Genomic DNA, 19,256 nt, shown 5'->3' on the forward strand with positions numbered 1-19,256 from the left:
AACTTATGTCTTTGGAGTGTGGGAGATAACCGGAGCACCCGGAGAAAACTCACGCAGTCACGGTGAGAACATACAAACTCATTGTGGACAGCACTGTAGTCATTGTCGAACCCGGGTCCCTGGCATTGTAAGGCAGCAACTCTACCGCTGTGCCACCGTGTCTCCGCTTGGTTGGTTGCCATATGACGATCTGTCAGCCCGTTCTCTCTCTCTACTGCCCGGTGCTAAGATCTGGAATCAGTCACGGTATTTCAACCGTCATAATGTGCCTGTTTTCCTTGTGTGTTTAATGGGATGCGGTGGAGAATTAGTAAGGTGAGTACTGTCGAACACTCCGTATGAGCCTTGCCTTCTGGTAATGCGGATTTTCACACCTGCTGTGCATCTTGGATTTTCTGTCAAGTGTGGAATGTGCTCACTGCTAACATAATGAATTCTTACAGAAATATTTTGACATCTTTTGGTCTGAGAGTAATCTGAACTAATTCTACTTGATGTGAAGAATTTACTTCTGTTTTCCAGCACAACGCAACACTTTTGCCCTCAATAGGTTAGATCAACATGTGTTTGGTCAGCTTTCTGTTTCTTTATTAGAAGCGTATAGGTGAAAGTAAGTTTACACACTATTACCATCAGAATGCGAGGGTAGCACTCCCTCTTTGCTCCATCTTACACAGCTGAATTCTCCATACCAGCTTAACGGGAAAGAGGAGGCATCTGTGATAGAGGACAAAACACATGGCTCCTCTGTTGCGAAGTTCAGCCAAAGACAGAACAAGAGGCTAGTTTCCAAAGATAGATACAAAAAGCTGGAATAACTCAACGGGTCAGACAGCATCTCTGGAGAAAAGTAATAGGTAACGTTTTGGGTCGAGACCTTTCTTCAGACTCGACCCGAAACGTCACCTATTCCTTTTCTCCAGAGATGCTGTCTGACCCGTTGAGTTACTCCAGCTGTTTGTGTCTATCTTCGGTTTAAACCAGCATCTGCAGTTCCTTCGCAGGCAAGTTTCAAAACTTTTTGGTGATTTAGTGGCTTCTACCATCCCACAAAGAATGCTTTTTTTTGACATTATGATCAAATGGAACAATGCTAACACCATCCCTTCCCCTTTGCCAGAAGACCCAGCAACCTCCTAAAAGCACATGGATATAAATAATAACGAAGAACTGCAGATGCAGGTTTATATCAAAGATAGACAAAAATGCTGGGGTAACTCAGCGGGTCAAGCAGCATCTCTGGAAAAAATGGATAGGTGATGTTTCGGGTTGGGTTTCTTCAGGGCCCTTTGTCAGACTGATTGCAGGGGGAGCAGGAAAAAAGAACTGGGAGAGAAGGGGGGACTGGACAAATCATGGCTGGCAACAGATGATCTCAGGCAATGGGGTTCCCTGATAGGTGGATAGAAGCAAGTATCAGCCCAAAAGAAAGACATAGATGCAAACTGTATGTAGTTTGTTGAACATTTTTCCAATGGATGAAAGGCGAAGGGGGTGGGAGGGAGAGGGTGAGGGGAGGAAGAAACAAATGCAATGTCTGCCAAGATTTGGGGATGGAGGCAAGTGGAGGTGTGGGGGGGGGGGGGGGGGGGGGGGGTGTTGGGTGTTGGGGGAGAGACAGGGGAGGGGGAAGGAACGTATTTGTAAAAAGTTGCACGTTTCTTTGTACAGTGGTGGGTGCCAGGCAAATATAGAGTGGGGAATGGAACTTTGTGGATTGATCTGTTGGGAGTTGTATTTGATGAGACAAATAGCTTCCTTCAGTAAGTAATGTAGGAATTGTTTAATTATGTGCATAATGTAAAGTTCCAGTATAGTAATTAATTATTTGTATATCACATTTCTGACCCACTATGTTCGGGTTCAGTTTAGAGATACAGCGTAGCAACAGCGTGGAAACAGGCCCGGCTAGCAATCCCGCACATTAACACTCTCCTACCGAAAAGATCTTGGAGAAAACCCACGCGGTCACGGGGAGAACATACAAACTGCATACAGACAGCACCCGTAGTCAGGATCGAACCCGGGTCTCTGGAGCTGCAAGCATTGTAAGGCAGCAACTCTACCGCTGTGCCACCGTGCCACCCAGATCTAGACCACGTTACACTGGGCTGGATTTTTCCATTAACAGTAATGGGACAATGCACGAGGCTAACCTTGAAGAAACCAGCCCCCCAAATTCTAGCAAATCCTGGCATTCCAGGATTCACCTTTCCTTGCAGAGGATGAATGACACACAGTGCTAGCATCAAGCAAACCTGCCAACTAATTGTGTGCAAGCTTTTTCACAGAGCATCAAACATTTTTGTTTAATCATGTTATTTAACTTTTTAAACCTTTTACAGAAATCAGAATAATTTGGGATACACACATGGGTTTAATGTTTAACTGAAATAGCACTCAGACATTGTGAAAAAGAGTTGTTCAATGTGATTTTGAAAGATTAGCGTTGAACATTTTATTTTAGATAATGGAGATTGTTCAGCAGTAATTACATCTAACTCACCATTACAAATTAATTTATATGTTACTTGACTAGGCTTAATATTTTCAAGGCTTTTTACAATGAGAAAGATGTGTAAAAAGTTGAAGTTCAGGTCAGATAACTGAATCTCTGTTGACGGCATCTATGAACAGGGTATTGGTCATAGCATGTTATGGATTTCTGAACTTGGAGCTGTCGGAAGTTGTTGAGGGCAGTGCAGAATGGTGATGGCAGAGAATAATATGTTATCTATATTATTTGTTCTGTTACATTGAACATTGGACAATAATTTAATATGTACTGCACAGAGTTTACACAAACCACTACAAATGCTGGAGACAAGCAGTAGGATCACTTTAGCCCTGTGTACCATATTCCTGTCTGCCAATTTCTAAATCTTGAACTCTGTTTGTAAATATTCTGTTTATGACCACAGCAGGCGACCAATAAAAGTGAAATCAATGGAAATCTTGTGGGATAAAGTTCCACTGGATGGTTCAGTTTAGGTTCTTGTCAAGTACAGTGAAATGTTTTTGCAGCTTGTCTAGTACAGTGTATAGATACATGATAAAGGGATAATGTTCAATACAAGGTAAAGCCAGTAAAGTCCAATCAAAGATAGTCCAAGGATCACCAGAGAGGTAGATAGTAGTTTAGGACACGTTCAGGATAGTAGTTGTGGTAACACAATTCAGTTGCCTGATTACACCTGGGAAGAAACTGTCCCTGAATCTGGAGGTGTACATTTTCATACTTCTATACTTTTGTCCGATGGGCAAGGGGAAAAGCGGGAGTGACCAGGGTACGGCTCGTCCTGGATTATGTTGCTGGTCTTGCCGAGGCAGAGTGAGGTATAAATGGAGCCAATGGAAGGAACTCCATAATAAGCATGAAAGTAAGTGTGGGAATCCAATCGTGTAAGCCTCAGGTTTCAGCTGTGGGAGGTTCTTAGGTCGATATCTCATGTACATCTTTGGGTGCTTCAACGATAGTGATGTTCATTAATGGTTGAGCTTCTAATAACATGTCCAACTGCTCCAGCAATTAAATTGTCCTTGCCTGCAGATGGCACCATTAAAGCTTGGGTTCGAATTGCCAAGTAACCTCTGCACCACAAAAATGCTGGAAAGAATTCTGATTTCTCATACAAAGAACAACTATGGACTTTCTTCAACATTTCCCCCTTAACCAGAAAATGGATGGACACGATACCTGAAAAGTACAGCTACAAAAGCAGGTGAGAGAGTCGGTTTTCAAGAATTTGTATTGTTTTCCATGGAATTTCGGAAGTTACGGGGTCGGGCCCCTCAGGTGAGAAGCATCAGATTCAGATTCAGATTCAGAAGCATATCAAATTATGAGAGCAATAGATAGGGTCATAAACTTTTTCCTATTGTGGAAAGGTCAAAGATTAGAGGGCAGAGCTATAAGGTGAAGGGGGCAAAGTTCAAAGGAGATGTGTGGAGCAAGTTTTGTTAAATAGGGGGTGGGTGTTTGGAATGCGCAGTCTAGGGAAGTGGTGGGGGCAGCTAGCTTAGGGGCATTTAAGAGGTTTTTAGATAGATACATAAATATGTTGGGAATGGAGGGGTTATGGATCATGTTCAGGCAGATGAGATTGGTTTATCTTGGCATCACGTTCAGCACAGATATTCCGGGCTGCAGCCGCCTGTTTCTGTGTTGTACTTTCATATGTTCTATCCTCTATTGACTCACCTCCTAGCTCATCAAAGCTTTTTCACAAAGCTCAAAGATGCAAAGTATTGTAGCATTCTAAACCACTTGTCTATTGCTCCAAACATACAAGGAGCTCGGGACCCTCCAGGGACAAAGCAATTGACTTAAGATATGCCCTAACTTAAAAATTCTATCATGTTTGCAATATGTGCTATCCACAAAATTCACTACTTAGCTGCAGAAGCTTCTTCATCAGCAACCAACCTGGGGTCATTACTGACTAAGGATGAGAAGCATATGCTTCACCTTCTCCAACTCAGACGCCATCCTGAGTTTAAACTATTTTCCCATTATTTCATTGTCACAGGGCTGAATTCTCGGAACTCTCTCGCTGATGACATGTACTGCAGCTGTTCAAGGCCACAGCTCACCATCACCTCAGGGGAAATTAGGAAAGCCAATTATATACTACTGTCGCCATTATTTTCCATGTCAAATTAATGAATAAAAATGTAATGGTTCATTATGGGCGGCACAGTGCCGTAGCAGGTGGATCTGCTACCTCACAGCTCCAGACACCTGGGTTCGATCCTGACCTCGGATGCTGCCTGTGTAGAGTTTGCTTGGTCTCCCTGTGACAGCACGGATTTCCTCCAGCTGATCCAGTTTCCTCCCACATCCCCAAGACGAGCAGATTTGCAGGTTAATTGGATATGTAAATTCACCCTATTGTGTAGGGAGTGGATGTGAAAGTGGGATAACATAGAACTTATGTGAACGAGTGATTGATGGTCATTGCCCCAAAGGGTCTGTTTCATGCTTTAACTTTCAATCAATTCAGTTAAAAACCTCTTTCACTGCATGGTAAAATCTTATTTCACAGTCATAGAGTGTGGAAACAGGCCCTTCGGCCCAACTTGCCCACACTGACCAACATGTCCCATCTACACTAGTCCTACCTGCCCACATTTTGGTCCATATCCCACAAACATGTCCTAATCCTGTCCCATTTCGAAATAATTTATATAATTATTTTTTGATTGACATTGACTTGCATTGCCGTTATATTGCTTCTAAATTATGTATAGGCCACAAATAGGAGAATGCAGACAGATGGAGAACTGTATAATTAATAATCCAAGCAGCTGTGGTGCAAGATTATTGGAATCTAAAATTGAAGCAGAATTAATGACATAATTTACCATGAACCTGGATAATTATTTAAAAAGAAAGTAAATGAAAGAAACTGGGGATAAATTGGGAGAGTCGTTAGAGTGTAGATACTCTCAGCTGGAAACTTCATAGCATGGTTGCAATGAGTCAATGATCTATACTGTAATTTCAATACATTCATATATTATATCCCAGTCAAGCATCTTGCTCTGATTAATGTACCTAGCTGCATCAAATACTTAACCTTTATCCCTCATTCCATTGCCAAACATCTTGGAACTTTCATTTATTATAATCAGAATTTATAGTCCGCGTATCATGGAATCAATTCCTGCACAAAAGTCATCAAACATTGAATTTCTGAAAGAGCCCTTTCACACATGACTAGAATTTTGTAAGGAACGAAACACCCTAAGTTGTAATGTATAGCAGTTACTGTTAGCAATTTACATCATTGCCATTTCTATGTTGTTGTTGGCAGGCTGCTTGCATATGATTATATTGAGTTAGTGAGTTTAGAATAGACGAACAAATTATAATTATATAGTAGAAATAACTAATTTTCCATGTGCGTAATTAAATATGTGGCCAATTTTTGGATTCTGATAACCTTTCATCCTCATTTACCTGCATGTCAATGGCAAATACATTAGTGTACCGAAAGATAATCAGTAAAACAGCACAAAACATAACACATCGTAGTTCAAACCACAAATAAACTGATTAAATAGAGTATAATTTCACATGGCATTAAAAAACTTTACTGACAAACTCCATTAGATTAAGTCAAAATATGTAAGGCAAAAACATTTCCCAACATTAAGTGATTACACTTAAGAAAAACATAGCTGGCTGAAAAGTACTATGCGAAAAGTACAACATAAATGTAAGTTTGTTCATCTCTCATGTTCTTGTTGCTAAATAACTAGTTGAATCTTGTGGTTCTGAGTTTCATGTTCTTTTCCTGATTGGAAAAAGCAATTTGTGGACTATTATTACAGTCACACCAATGAGTCATGGCTGTAAAGTGAATATTTACAGGATACAGGTGAGAGGACACACTAGATGTACTGTGCTGCAGCCTTGCCAAGTTCAAAGTCACATTTATGCTCCAGCACCTAGTTGTGGTAAGGCAGTAGTTCTTTAGTTTATTTATACTGTTTAGTTAGATCAACAATTCCTTTCGCATTTCCAGAGAGCTTTATGAATGCTTAATCTCAAAGTGGTAAAAATTAGACATGCATATGTTGGGTGTGTAAATACATATCTGCCATAAATTAAAAATAAAATCCGTCTCTATTCAAAAAAAATGTTGCTGATGCTGTGGGGTGAAGTGCATTGAGGTGGGATCTCAGTAACTGAGGAATCATAGGATGGGGTTAAAGGGAAAGGATTCTTATTTTGTTAATGTTGAAGTTAAGAGTTTGCCAAATGTTAATGTGAACACTGCATTGCATTTGTTATCTTTCCCTTCCATATGGTCTCACACTCCTCTTCCACCACTTAAGTGGGAACAGGGGACAATCTGATGTGAATAAAAACAACATGTATTTGGCACCAAAGAGACTTCATTCATTAAGCAAAATTATCGTAACTTGAGAGAGCCTCATACAAAATTCTCATTTTCCCAGGAATTCGAAAGTCACATATCAAGAAATCTGCTGTTTTAATTTCTTTGTGTTTCATTTATGTTAAGCAGCAGCCCAACATTCCTAGCAAATTTAGTAACAGAAAAAACTCACGATAAACAAATAACCCTTTTGTCGTTAATTCTAAGATTATGTTCTTGCTTTGAAGTAGAATAATCACATCCTTTCAGATATAATAAAAACATTTTATTGTAGAAGCTTTATCTCAAATGTTCCCTCTTCCTTTGGGGATATATTGTCAACAAAACAGAGAATTTTAGGTTGCGCTAAACTGTTGGAGGAGGGAATTCAATTTTCATACTCCGTTTTCCATTACGTTAGATTTAGTTTTGTCTACACAACAAAGATCCTGGCTTATACTCAACTAGCTTAGAACTATTCCATACACAGAGTTCCTGAAGCTGTCTGGGGGATCATTGTGAGCTGTCTACTGAGGCTACTTTGACATTGAGGTGAGGATATGAGAGCAAAGGCTAAGCAAGGCACCACAGACCATTATTTATTAGCAAATAATGAAAGAACCTTTTGAAGTTAAAAAGGTACAACCTGCATGTTTTTTTGGCTACATAATTGTATACCAAAAAGAGGATCGAAAAGTAGAAATAATGGGTTTAGGAATAAATTATTAAAATTATGTAGTGCCATCATAAGGAAATATCAAATATATTGAAATGCACAAAACAATCCAGAGAGAAGTTACTTACTAAATGGCTAGAAATGCCAAGACTAGCCAAAAATGAGCTTACAATACCTATCTGTTAAAGAGAATATTTTGACAGTTGTAAGAACACAGACTAATTTAAATATGTTGCTGGTACCTGAACAAAAAATAGGAAACTGTATATTCATATAACACCTATCATGGACGCAATGCACTTTACAACAATTGAAATATTTTTAATGGTCTATGGGGCAATTTAAGGAAATGCAGTTTTGGTTTCAAATTAAAGTGAGACGAATGACTAATTCCACCCTAATGATGTTAGTTGAGAGAAACTTAGATAATTCTTCCGTGGAGGGGGATTATAGTCCTATCTATGAGAACAACTGAGCCCTGGTTTGGAGCCTTATCCAAAAGCTGACAAATCCTGTAGTGTAATACTCCCTCAAAACTGCTTTCAAATATCAATTTAGATGAAATGTTCAAATCTCTCGAGTGATGTTTGAACCCACAACTTCCTGATTTAGAGGGAAGAGAGTTACAATTGAGTCAAATCTAACTTGCATAAAAGCTGCAGCATGAAACTGGTCAGCCCAGCTGTGTTCCTCTGCAATACTACATTAATCTAACAAGCATGGCACGGATTTTCTTAAATATCCCTCGTTGTAATCAAATCTTGGCAAGGCCAATAACTTTCACAGTTTGCAATCGATAACAATCCTGACAATCTCTTTCGATAAGCAGTTCTTTCATTCACACTTTACTCAGTTACTTGCACCTGCAAACTATACAATGGATGGGATTTTTGCAACCTAATCTAACCTAATTTTAAATCTTGGCTTGTACGTGGTTTGTTTCATTCAGCACAGTTGTGCGCCTTGCACTTTCAAAATCCCTGGTTTTCACTTCCACTCTAGTTTGGTGGGTTACGAAGTAGGTTATGAGGTCCCTCTGAGATCCGCGGACTCTACCACAGATGGGGAAGTAGGTACATGATGGGTGCTGCTTATGAGATGGTGTGTTTCTCCTGTCATTTACTCCTGTCATTTACACGTGATCCATATTCCTCCATTCCCTGCATATCCATATGCCCATCAAAAAAGCTTTAGAAATACCACTATCGTATCTACATTCATCACCACCCCAGCAACATAGAACAGTACAGCACAGGAACAGGCCCTTCAGCTCAATATCTGTGCTGAACATATGCCAAGTTAAACGAATCTCCTCTGCCTGCAGGTGATCCATATTCCTTCATTCCCTACATCCAAAATCGCTTAAATGCCAAATAGTTTCTGCCTCCACCATCGTTCCAGACACCCATCGCTCTCTCTATGTAAACAAACATACCCCACACATCTCCTTTAAACTCTGCCTCTTCATCTTAGAGCTATGCCCACTAGTCTTTGACGCTTCCACCCTGAGAAAAGGATTTGAACCATCCATTCAACCTATGCCTCATATTTACTTCTATTAGGTTTCCCCATAACCTCTGGCATTTCAGAGAAAACAATTCAAGTCTGTCCAATTGCTCCATGTAACTATTATCCTCTAATCCAGGCATCATTCTGATAAACCTCCTCTGCACCCTTTCCAAAGCCTCCTGTAAAGGAGGCAACCAGAAACGCACGCAGTTTTCCAATAGGACGTATTTGATTATTAGGTGCTGTTCTGGTCACACCATCATAGGAAAGATATGGAAACTTTGGAGAGAGTACAGAGGAGGTTCACCGGAATGCTGCCTGGATTAGAGAGATAAAGCTACAGGGTTAGACTTGGCTAGACTTGGATTATTTCCTCTAGAATGTTGGAGGTTGAGGGGAGGCTTGATAGAAGGGTATAAAATTGTGAGAAGCCTAGATATGGTAGGGAGCCAGAACCTTTTTTCCAGGGTGGAAATGTCGAACACAAGATAGGGTAAGCTATAAGGTGAGAGGGGGAAAGTTTAATGGGGATGTGCAGGTCAAGTTTTTTTACAGAGGGTGGTGGGGGTGCAGAGCGCATTTCCAGGGTGGAGGAGGCAGATATGATAGTGGCGTTTAAGATTCTTTAAGTTAGGCAAATGAAAATGCAGGGAATATTGGGATATGGATCATGTACAGTTCAGCTAGACATTACGTAGGACACAAATATTGTGGGTTGAGGGGCCCGTTCCTTTGCTGTACCTTTCTATGTTCTATGTTCTAACAGTATTGTGCGTAAAATAAGTTAAGTGAAAAATAAGTTTTAGGCCTGTAATAACAGTTGGCCAGTTGTTTGCAGATTACCCTGTCATTTGTGCCAGATAAATTGCTTCCTAAAGATAGATTATATTTAGAAACTAAAGGATTAAAATGGCATGCATTATTCATACCATGGATTTCCTGTCTTAGAAATCACTACTAAATTTGACTTGCCATTCATGACTCTCTTGATTAATTCTAAATTTACAACACAACAATTTTAAGCTTTACTTATTAAGTTAATGACAATGACTTCATTCTTTCTGAAACAAAGTGAATAGGCAGCATTGATAAGTAGCCTTGAAATGTAGCTGTCTACCTTTCTGTACTGTAAGCTATCATTTGATTGTGAGTCAGAAGAAAATTAAACAGTGGATTGCATGACTCCCCATGTTGGCAATGAAATGGAGAAAAGATTGTATGTGTAATTACACGATCGTTTGCATGAAATAGAATATCAATACGCGTGGGTGATGTCTACCTGGCCAAATTACAGTTGAAAGGTGGTTGTAAGGTTTTGTAACATTTTTGGAGCACATAGATGTTATAATGTGGTAACACCAGTCAACACCTAGACCACAGAACTGTGCAACACAGGAACGTTCTTTTCAGTCCATAATGTCTGTGCCGTATGATGAAACATGAAACAGTTAGACAGGTACATAGATAGGACAAGTTTGGACCAAGCACAGGCAGGTGGAACTACCATAGCTGAGACATGTTGGCCGGGGTGGGCAAGTTGGGCCGAAGGGCCTGTTTCAACACTGTATCACTCTATGGTTCTATGACTCTATGATCAATTGATTTCATCTGCCTAGATCCCTCCATTGCCTGCATATCCACATGCCTACCTGAAAACCTCGTAAACACCACTAACGTACCTTTCTCAAACACCATCCCTGGCAGTGCAACCCAGGCATCCATCACCCTGTGTGTAAAAAAAAGTTGTCCTGCACATCTCCTTTAAACATTGTCCTTTTCACCTTAAGGCCTTCAATGTTCGACTTTTCCACCATGGGATAAAGGTTTTAGCTGTATATTTTTATACATTTCTATCACGTTTCCTCTCAACTTTAGGCATTCATGAGAGAAGAATCTAAGTCTGTCCCACCTCTACTTCTAGCTAATACCCTCTAATCCAGGCATCATTCAGGCAAACCTCTTCCGCACCATCTCCAAAGCCGCCACATCCTAACAAAAGTTCTATAAAACTGAATCATGGCTTCCTGACTCTTACACTCGATGCCATCTGCAAGTTTGCAGATGACACCACTGCAGTGGGCTGGATCAAGAATAATTATGAGACTGAGTGTAGGAAGGAGGTAGAGAGCTCAGTAACATGGTGAGAGGATGATATCTCCCTCAATGTCAGCAAAACAAAGAAGATATGGCTTCAGGAAGTATTCAAGAAGGAACTGCAGATGCTGGAAAATCGAAGGTACACAAAAATGCTGGAGAAACTCAGCGGGTGCAGCAGCATCTATGGAGCGAAGGAAATAGGTAACGTTTCGGGCCGAAACCCTTCTTCAGGAAGTATGTTTGAGTACGTGCTCCAATCAGCATCAATGATAACAAAGTGGAAATAGTTGGGAGCTTCAAGTTCCTTGGCTTTATTATTACTAATGAAATGCCATGGACCAACCTGCTACAGCCAAGGAGGCACAATAATGCCTCTACTTCCTGCAAAGGTCGAGGACATTTGGCATGTCCCCTTGCTATGGCTCTTGCAAACTTGTACAGATGCACCATAGAAAGCATACTGTCTTGGTTTGGGAACAGCTCTGCTCAAGACAGCAAGAAATTGCTGAGAGTAACAGATGTAACCCAGTCCATCACACAGACCAGACTTCCCACCATTGACATCATCTATACTTTAAGCTGCCTTGGAAAAACAACAAACATAATGAAAACCCCAGTCATTCCTTCTTCTCTCTCCTCCCATCTGACAGAAAATACAGAAGCTTGAAACCGTGCACCACTGGACTCAGGAACATATTCTTCCCCATTGTTATTAGGCTTGTGAATGGTCCTTCCGTACGCCAGGGTACTGTCCGATTCCCCTCTACCCCATTGCAGTCATTGGAATTTGTCTTTGTAACCGATGCGCTGAATGCTAAGAACTATATTCTGCACTCTGTATCTTCCCCTTTGCTCAATCTATTGTACTTAAGCTTGACTTGGTTGTATTTATGTGTAGTGTTATTTGATCTGATTAGAAGGCATGCAAAACACAGCTTATCACTGTACCTCGGCACATGTGACAATAACAAATTTAAACCTAAGCCTAATCCTAAACCTTAACAAATGGAGCCTAGCATACCATGCACCTTCTTCACCATTTTATCTACTTGTGTTGCTACTTTCAGGGAGCTATGGACAAGATCCCTATGTTCATTAATGTTGTTAAGGTTCTTGTGGTTAAGTGTATGTTTTCCCCTTACATTCGACCTCTCAAAGTTCAACGCCTTACACTTGCTCGGATTAAATTCCGTCTGCCATTTCTCCGCTTAAAGGCTCCAGATAGTGACACAGTGAAAACGAATTAGCCTTTTTCTGTTAATGGAATTAAAACTCAAACAGGAAATGAGATAAATGGCAAAGATTTGATTCAGGAATATAATGTAATAATAATGAATATAATTCAACTTGCCAAAAAAGTCAGGGTAACAAGCAAACCTTACTGGGTCATCAAGAGAGCTCTTTGTAAGATAAATTGGACATATCCGGTTGTTAACAGTAATGAAGATGGGGACGGAATATAAAAATGACAGAAACATGGGAGATATTCTGAAACAATTTGGTTTTATTTTTCCTTTCTGAGTTTGGTTTCATTTTCCACCCACAATATATTAAAGAAATGAAAAGGTAATTTAAAAGTTTGTCAGATTTCAACTGGGACAACTATAAAAAAATGAGTGCGAACTAATTCTCCCACTGAGCTGAGCTTCAATGATGAAGCAGCTATTGGGACAACTGAGCAAGAACTGGTTCCCCCACTGAGCTGGACTACAATGATGAAGTGCAGTAGCTATAATTGTAGGTAAAGATCATTCGCTGTGAAATCTATGATAGAGGCAAGTTCATTACTTTCTCTGATGAGAGAAGGCTGCTCGTGAAGAAGCACAGGCTACATACCCCTGAAATATTTCTAATTTAAAATATTTCTAATTTAATTTGTGAAGAAAATGTTGGTCTTCTAATCTCCTGATTGAAGGAGACTTCAGGCACAGAGAGCACGTGAATAAACAAATGTGCTGCACATCTCTTTATTCCACTCAATCTGAGGAGACGTCTAAAATATTAATTCTTCAAATTAAACAAGTTATAAGAATACATCAGATTGAGACTGAGAAATGAAATAAGAATTTTAATTTACACTGAACAAACAAAACATATACATTCTTATAATTTGAGCTGTAGGAAACTGCTATGGTGTTAAGAGATTAAAGGTTTGTTGTATATCGGAAAGCAGGTAGCAAGCGTTTTTGAAAGATCTGGAATGAACATAGCTTTATACATTTGTTGTTCTGTTCACTTTTCCAACATGCATTCAAAATTAATTCCACTGAATAACACATTAAGAAAATAATTATCATAGTTTACTCCCCATTGACTGAAATTGTATTTATCATAGGAACTAAAAGTCTTGGTAGTACATTAATATAATTTTTACTTATGTGACTAGCCTAAAATAAAGCAAACAAAAAAAAACAGGTTATATTGCAAACCCTGGCTCTTTAGAGTGGAAAATATACAGTGAGGTCGATTAGCAAACTTTTATTTTTGCTAAAACACAGATTGCAATAAAGTTTATTTTTGAGAATGAATCACCTAGAGAAAAGATGATTGTACTGGAACCAAATTCTGATTTTCCCTCTACTAGTTGCTAAACTTATGATTGGATTTAACATTAAGATCAGGCGCATGGTGGAGAATAAGCCAACTACAGAACAATACAACATCTGTTCCATTTTCAATTCCAGCTATTTAAATCTGGGCATTACTTTCACATAGAAACTCTAAGGCTGGCATTGGAAAGACAGATTCAATCAGCCTGAGGTAACTTTAAGTCTAGGTCCCAATATAAATAAGTTTATTTGTAAAGTAACTTCTGATGATTTATTATTATATCTCAATCGCGTGTGAGCGCTGGTATGACATGTTTGTACCCGCACGGAGGTTTACAAAAAGCCATTGAGTTGTAACTGAAGATGTAAAATATAAACCTTATTAATATTTGGCTTCAAAATATAGGCTTACAGGCACAAAAAGCTTATTTCCGTGTAAACACAATGCTGCCTTTATAAAAGCTTTCACTATCAAAGTAACTTATTGCTGGTACCTATCATAAAAATATTGGCTGGATGGAAACATGACAATATGTTCCTTCCTGATCACACTATCAAACTTATTTAGGTTATTTTTGAAGCTATGAAATATAACTGTTTCTCTCCCCTCTTCTGGGCACACATTGTCACAACCTTTTGGTGTTGTTATTGGGTAAATTTGGTACTGCGTACGTCCACGGTTGACCTGTGGCAGTCTTTAGAGGCCAGTTGATCAAAGTACAGGACCAGCATGTTCCATTAAGGAGGATGGATAAGGTTAACAAGGTAAGGGAATGGTGGATGACCAAGGAGGTCGTAAACTTGGTCAAGAAGAAAAAGGAAGTGCATATCAGGTTTAGGAAGATGGCATTATGAAGAATATAAGCGGGGCTTTTCAGGAATATAGAGCGAGTAGGAAAGAACTCAAATGGGCAATTAGAAGAGCCAAAAGGGGTCATGAAATGTAATTGGTAAGTCAGTTTAAGGAAAATCCCCTTACATCCCACGTACATTAAAAATAAGTAGAGGAGCAGGGAGAAGGTAGGACCTCCCAGGGATAAAGGAGGGAATCTATGCTTGGAGTTCACCATGATCACAATGAATGGCGGTGCTGGCGCGAAGGGCTGAATGGCTTCCTCCTGCACCCATTTTCTATGTTTCTATGAGTTGGAGGATGTAGGTGATCTGAATTCACTGAGGAGAAGGACTTGGTGGACAGCGAGATCAGTGTGAAGTTACAAATATGCTAGGGCAGTTTGAGATTAAGAAGGAGGTGGTGCTGAGGCTCTTGAAGAGCATTAAGGTGGATAAATCCCCAGCGCCTGATGGGATATATCCCAGGTTATTGGGGGAGCCAAGAGAAGAGATTGTGGGGGCTTTGACAAGAATCTTTGTTTCTTCCCATAGTCGAGGCCTTGGAAGACTGGAGATGGGGCCCGTTTGGCACCTTTGTTTAAGAAGGGAAGAAGAGAGAATCCAAAGAATTTTTGACTGGTGAGCCTCGCGTCAGTGGTAGGGAAACAATTGGAGAGATTTCTTCAAGATAGGATTTGCTCCCATTGGAAGAAAATGGGCTAATTAGGGTTAGCCAGCAGGGCTTTGTACACGGCAGGTTGTCTTATTAACTTGATTGAGTTTTTTGAGGATGTGACAAAGGAGATTAATGTAGTAGGGCGGAGGATGCTAACATGGATTTTAGTAAAGCTTTTGATAAGGACCCTCATGGTAGGCTGATCCAGAAGATTAAGATGTACGGGATTCACGATGACTTGGTCGTACAGATTCAGAATTAGCTAATTCTTAGAAGACAGAGAGTTATGGTGGAAGGTAGATATTCTAGCTGGAGGCCTGTGACCAGTGGAGCTCTGCAGTGATCTGTGCTGGGACCTCAGCTGTTTGTGATATATTTAAATGACCTAGAGGTAAATGTCGATGAGTTGATGTAAAGATTTGCTGACGACACCAAAATTGGAGAAGAAATGGGCAGAGAAATGGCAGATGGAGTTTAACCTGAGCAGGTGTGAGGTGTTGCACTTTGGGAGGTTGAATGTAAGGGGAGTGTATATAATTATTGGAAAGACCCTTAACAGCATTGATGTGCAGAGATATCCTGAAGTCCAAATTCATAGCTGACTGAACGTAGCAGCATGACTCGATAGAGTCATAAAGAATGGTATGCTTGTGTTCATTGCTAGGGGCATTGAATACTTGAGTCACGAAGTTATGATGCAGCTCAAGAGGACTTTGGTTAGGCTGCATTCGGATTGCTGTGTGCAGTTCGTGTCGCCTCTTTATTGGAACAATGTGGAGGCTTTGGAGAGGGTGCAGAGAAGGTTTACCAGAATGTTGCCTGGATTAGTGGGTTTCAGCTGTAGAGACAGGTTGTATAGACTTGGATTGTTTTCTCTGAACATCGGAAGTTGAGAGGAGACTTGACAGAAGTATATAAAATTATGAGCGGCATTGACAGGCTACACAGTCAAAACCTTTTACCCAGGGTGGAAATGTCCAAAAATAGAGGGTATAACTAGAAGGTGAAGTTTAATAATAATAATAATAATGGATGGGATTTATATAGCGCCTTTCTAATACTCAAGGCGCTTACATCGCATTATTCATTCACTCCTCAGTCACACTCGGTGGTGGTAAGCTACTTCTGTAGCCACAGCTGCCCTGGGGCAGACTGATGGAAGCGTGGCTGCCAATCTGCGCTTACTGCCCCTCCGACCACCACCGATCACTCACACACATTCACACACAGGCAAAGGTGGGTGAAGTGTCTTGCCCAAGGACACAACGCCAGTATGCACTCCAAGCGGGATTCGAACCGGCTACCTTCCGGTTGCCAGCCGAACACTTAGCCCATTGTGCCATCTGTCGTCCCATTGGTTTAATGGTGACTAGACTAAGTGGGACCCACCGGGTCCCATTCTCACACGGGAGGGCTGGTTCCCCAACGCAATATTCCACCTGTCCACCAATTCCAATATTCCACCACTCACGCATAGGCCCCAACTGCGCAGGTACGGCTGACGGGTTCCCGTTGTGACACCCCTGATCCCCCCTTCTCCCCTCACACCCCCCCCCCCCCCCACTCTGCCCCTTGATCTTCCCCCCCCCCCCCCACGCACTCACATCATGTACCGGCAGATTAGATCAGTTTAACTTGGCATCATGTTTGGCACAAACATTGTGGCCCATTCCTTTGCTGCACTGTTCTATGTTCTAGGTTATTTTCTGGGCCAAGGAGTAGAAGATCAGACAATTGTAATGCTTTCATTAAAAAAACAAATAGCATTACATTTCTATCATCTGCTTCTGGTGATGTTGAGCCATATGAGCCTATCTTCAATACCTCTGCAGTTAGGATATGTAGATAGGAATGACCCCACTGCACAGCATGCATTTGTCATTGCATGCAACACATCTTTTAGAGTTCTCCATATTTCTGGTGTCACACTATTTTGCATGCTCCTTAATTAGATACTATGAACCCCTCAATGATATTTGCATTGCACAGTTGATGGAATGGATAATTAACTAAAGCTGCCTGCCGGAACTAAATATAATTTAGTGATCTTATACGAGTGAATCTGAAAACTCATGTTAGTCTCAGTATCTTCAATGTGCAGACATAAAATGGTAGTATTAACGTTCTGACGAGGTGAAGGATAGTGAGCTGAGATGAAGGATAGTACACTGGAATTGTTGAGTATCTATATTACTGTTACGGCCGCCAAAATCAAATACCTCAAAGGCCAATAACATAATACAAAACCAGGTTTAAATGGAAAAATTATTTATTTTTCACTAACAAAAAGAATTAAACCTGGATCAAACAAACAAAGAGGGGTCGGATGGGCTAGCAAACAAAAGATAAAGGGTGCTCTGGCCGACCACTCAATGGGCCGTCGGACCAGAGACTCTAAACCTGCCTCAGTGTGAAAATAAACCTGAAACGAAACCACAAAAACAATAATGCCAGTCCCATCCTTCCCAAGCAAAATAAGTTAATGCAGAATGAAGAGTTACATAAAGAACACTATGCAATCAAACAAACTAAACCAACACCAGACTGCTGCCACCAGTCTGAGGGGGACGAGAGAGACAGGGAGCGGGACTGCCAGTGCACATGGTCTTTTTAAGCTGAGGCTCCGTCATCAGGCTCACGTGATGCAGCTTGGGCCAGGAGCCTCCAATCAGGTACAGGAGCAGCCAGGCAGCAGGAGGTACTAATGGAAATCACAGAAACAGGTTAGTACATAATTAACACCAGCAGAGGGAGCGCATAACACCCCCACCCTAAGTTACTGAATATGTTTCTGAAAATAAAATAAAGACCACCACCAAATTTCAGAAACTATTTAGTAGCTCAGACATCACTGGCGCGACAATGCGTCAGCCAAGACATTATCCCTGCCACGGATATGCCTGACTTCCAGATTGTAGCCCTGCAACTGTAAACTCCAGCTCATTAACCATCGGTTTTTATTTCTCATCCTATTTAAGAACACCAGCGGATTGTGATTTGTGTATACGACGACGGGAACATTCGAGGAACCAACATAGACCTCAAAATGATCTAGAGCCATTAACATCGCAAGAGTCTCTTTTTCGATGGCAGAGTACCATTGCTGATGGCGATTAAACTTTTTAGAAAAGTATGAAACTGGATGTTCCACCCCATCAGAACCATCTTGGAGAAGAACTCCACCAACTCCACCATCACTAGCATCAACTGCCAACTTAAACGGCCGCTCAAAATCGGGTGCTGCAAGCACGGGTGCACACACAAGAAGGCTCGTTGTTTGTTCAAAAACAGTTTGACACACATCGGACCACTCAAAAACGACTTTCGGACTTAACAGATCCGTTAAAGGAGCAGCCACCACAGAGAAATTTGGACAGAACCCTCTATAGTACCCCACCATTGCCAGATAACGACGGAGCTCAGTCCTAGAGGTAGGAGCTGGAAACACGACAATATGCTCTATCTTTGCCTGGAGAGTGCGAACCTGACCCCGGCCCACCACTTTACCAAGATACGTTACCGTGGCCTGGCCAAATTCACACTTTCCAAGATTGATGGTCAAGTTTGCATGAGCGAGTCATTTGAATACCTCTGTCAAGTGGTCGATGTGGTCGATCCACTACCTGGAGCACACAACCAAATCATCAAGGTATGCCTCACAAGAAGACAGACCAGACAACACTACGTTTACCAACCGTTGAAAAGTTGCCAGCGCATTACGCATACCAAAAGCCATGACAGTATATTGAAGGAAATCATCAGGTGTAACAAATGCAGAGATTTATTTTGCACGCTCAGTTAGAGGGACTTGCCAATATCCCTTCAATAAGTCCAATTTTGTGACAAAGGAGACACTACCGACACGATCCACGCAATCCTCCATACGTGGGAGAGGAAAACAATCGGTTTTGGTTACGCTATTAACCTTACAAAAGTCAGTACAGAACCGGTCGTCACCATTAGCCTTAGCAGCCAATAGACAAGGAGAGCTCCATGAACTACAGCTAGGCTCGGCAATGCCATGCTGCAGC

The 19,256-nt window shown here is 41.0% G+C and overlaps 1 long non-coding RNA gene across 1 annotated transcript; it reads left to right on the plus strand.

The window, feature by feature from the left end:
- The first annotated feature begins 1,350 nt into the window (after nt 1-1,350).
- Nucleotides 1,351-18,787, plus strand: LOC116986098. Its single transcript, XR_004415413.1, has 3 exons — nt 1,351-1,399; nt 10,560-10,563; nt 18,776-18,787. It is a non-coding gene; the product is annotated as an uncharacterized LOC116986098 (long non-coding RNA).
- The last annotated feature ends 469 nt before the right edge of the window (nt 18,788-19,256 follow it).

This window comes from Amblyraja radiata, chromosome 23, assembly GCF_010909765.2.
Source record: "Amblyraja radiata isolate CabotCenter1 chromosome 23, sAmbRad1.1.pri, whole genome shotgun sequence".
In the NCBI taxonomy this organism is placed as follows: Eukaryota; Metazoa; Chordata; class Chondrichthyes; order Rajiformes; family Rajidae; genus Amblyraja; species Amblyraja radiata.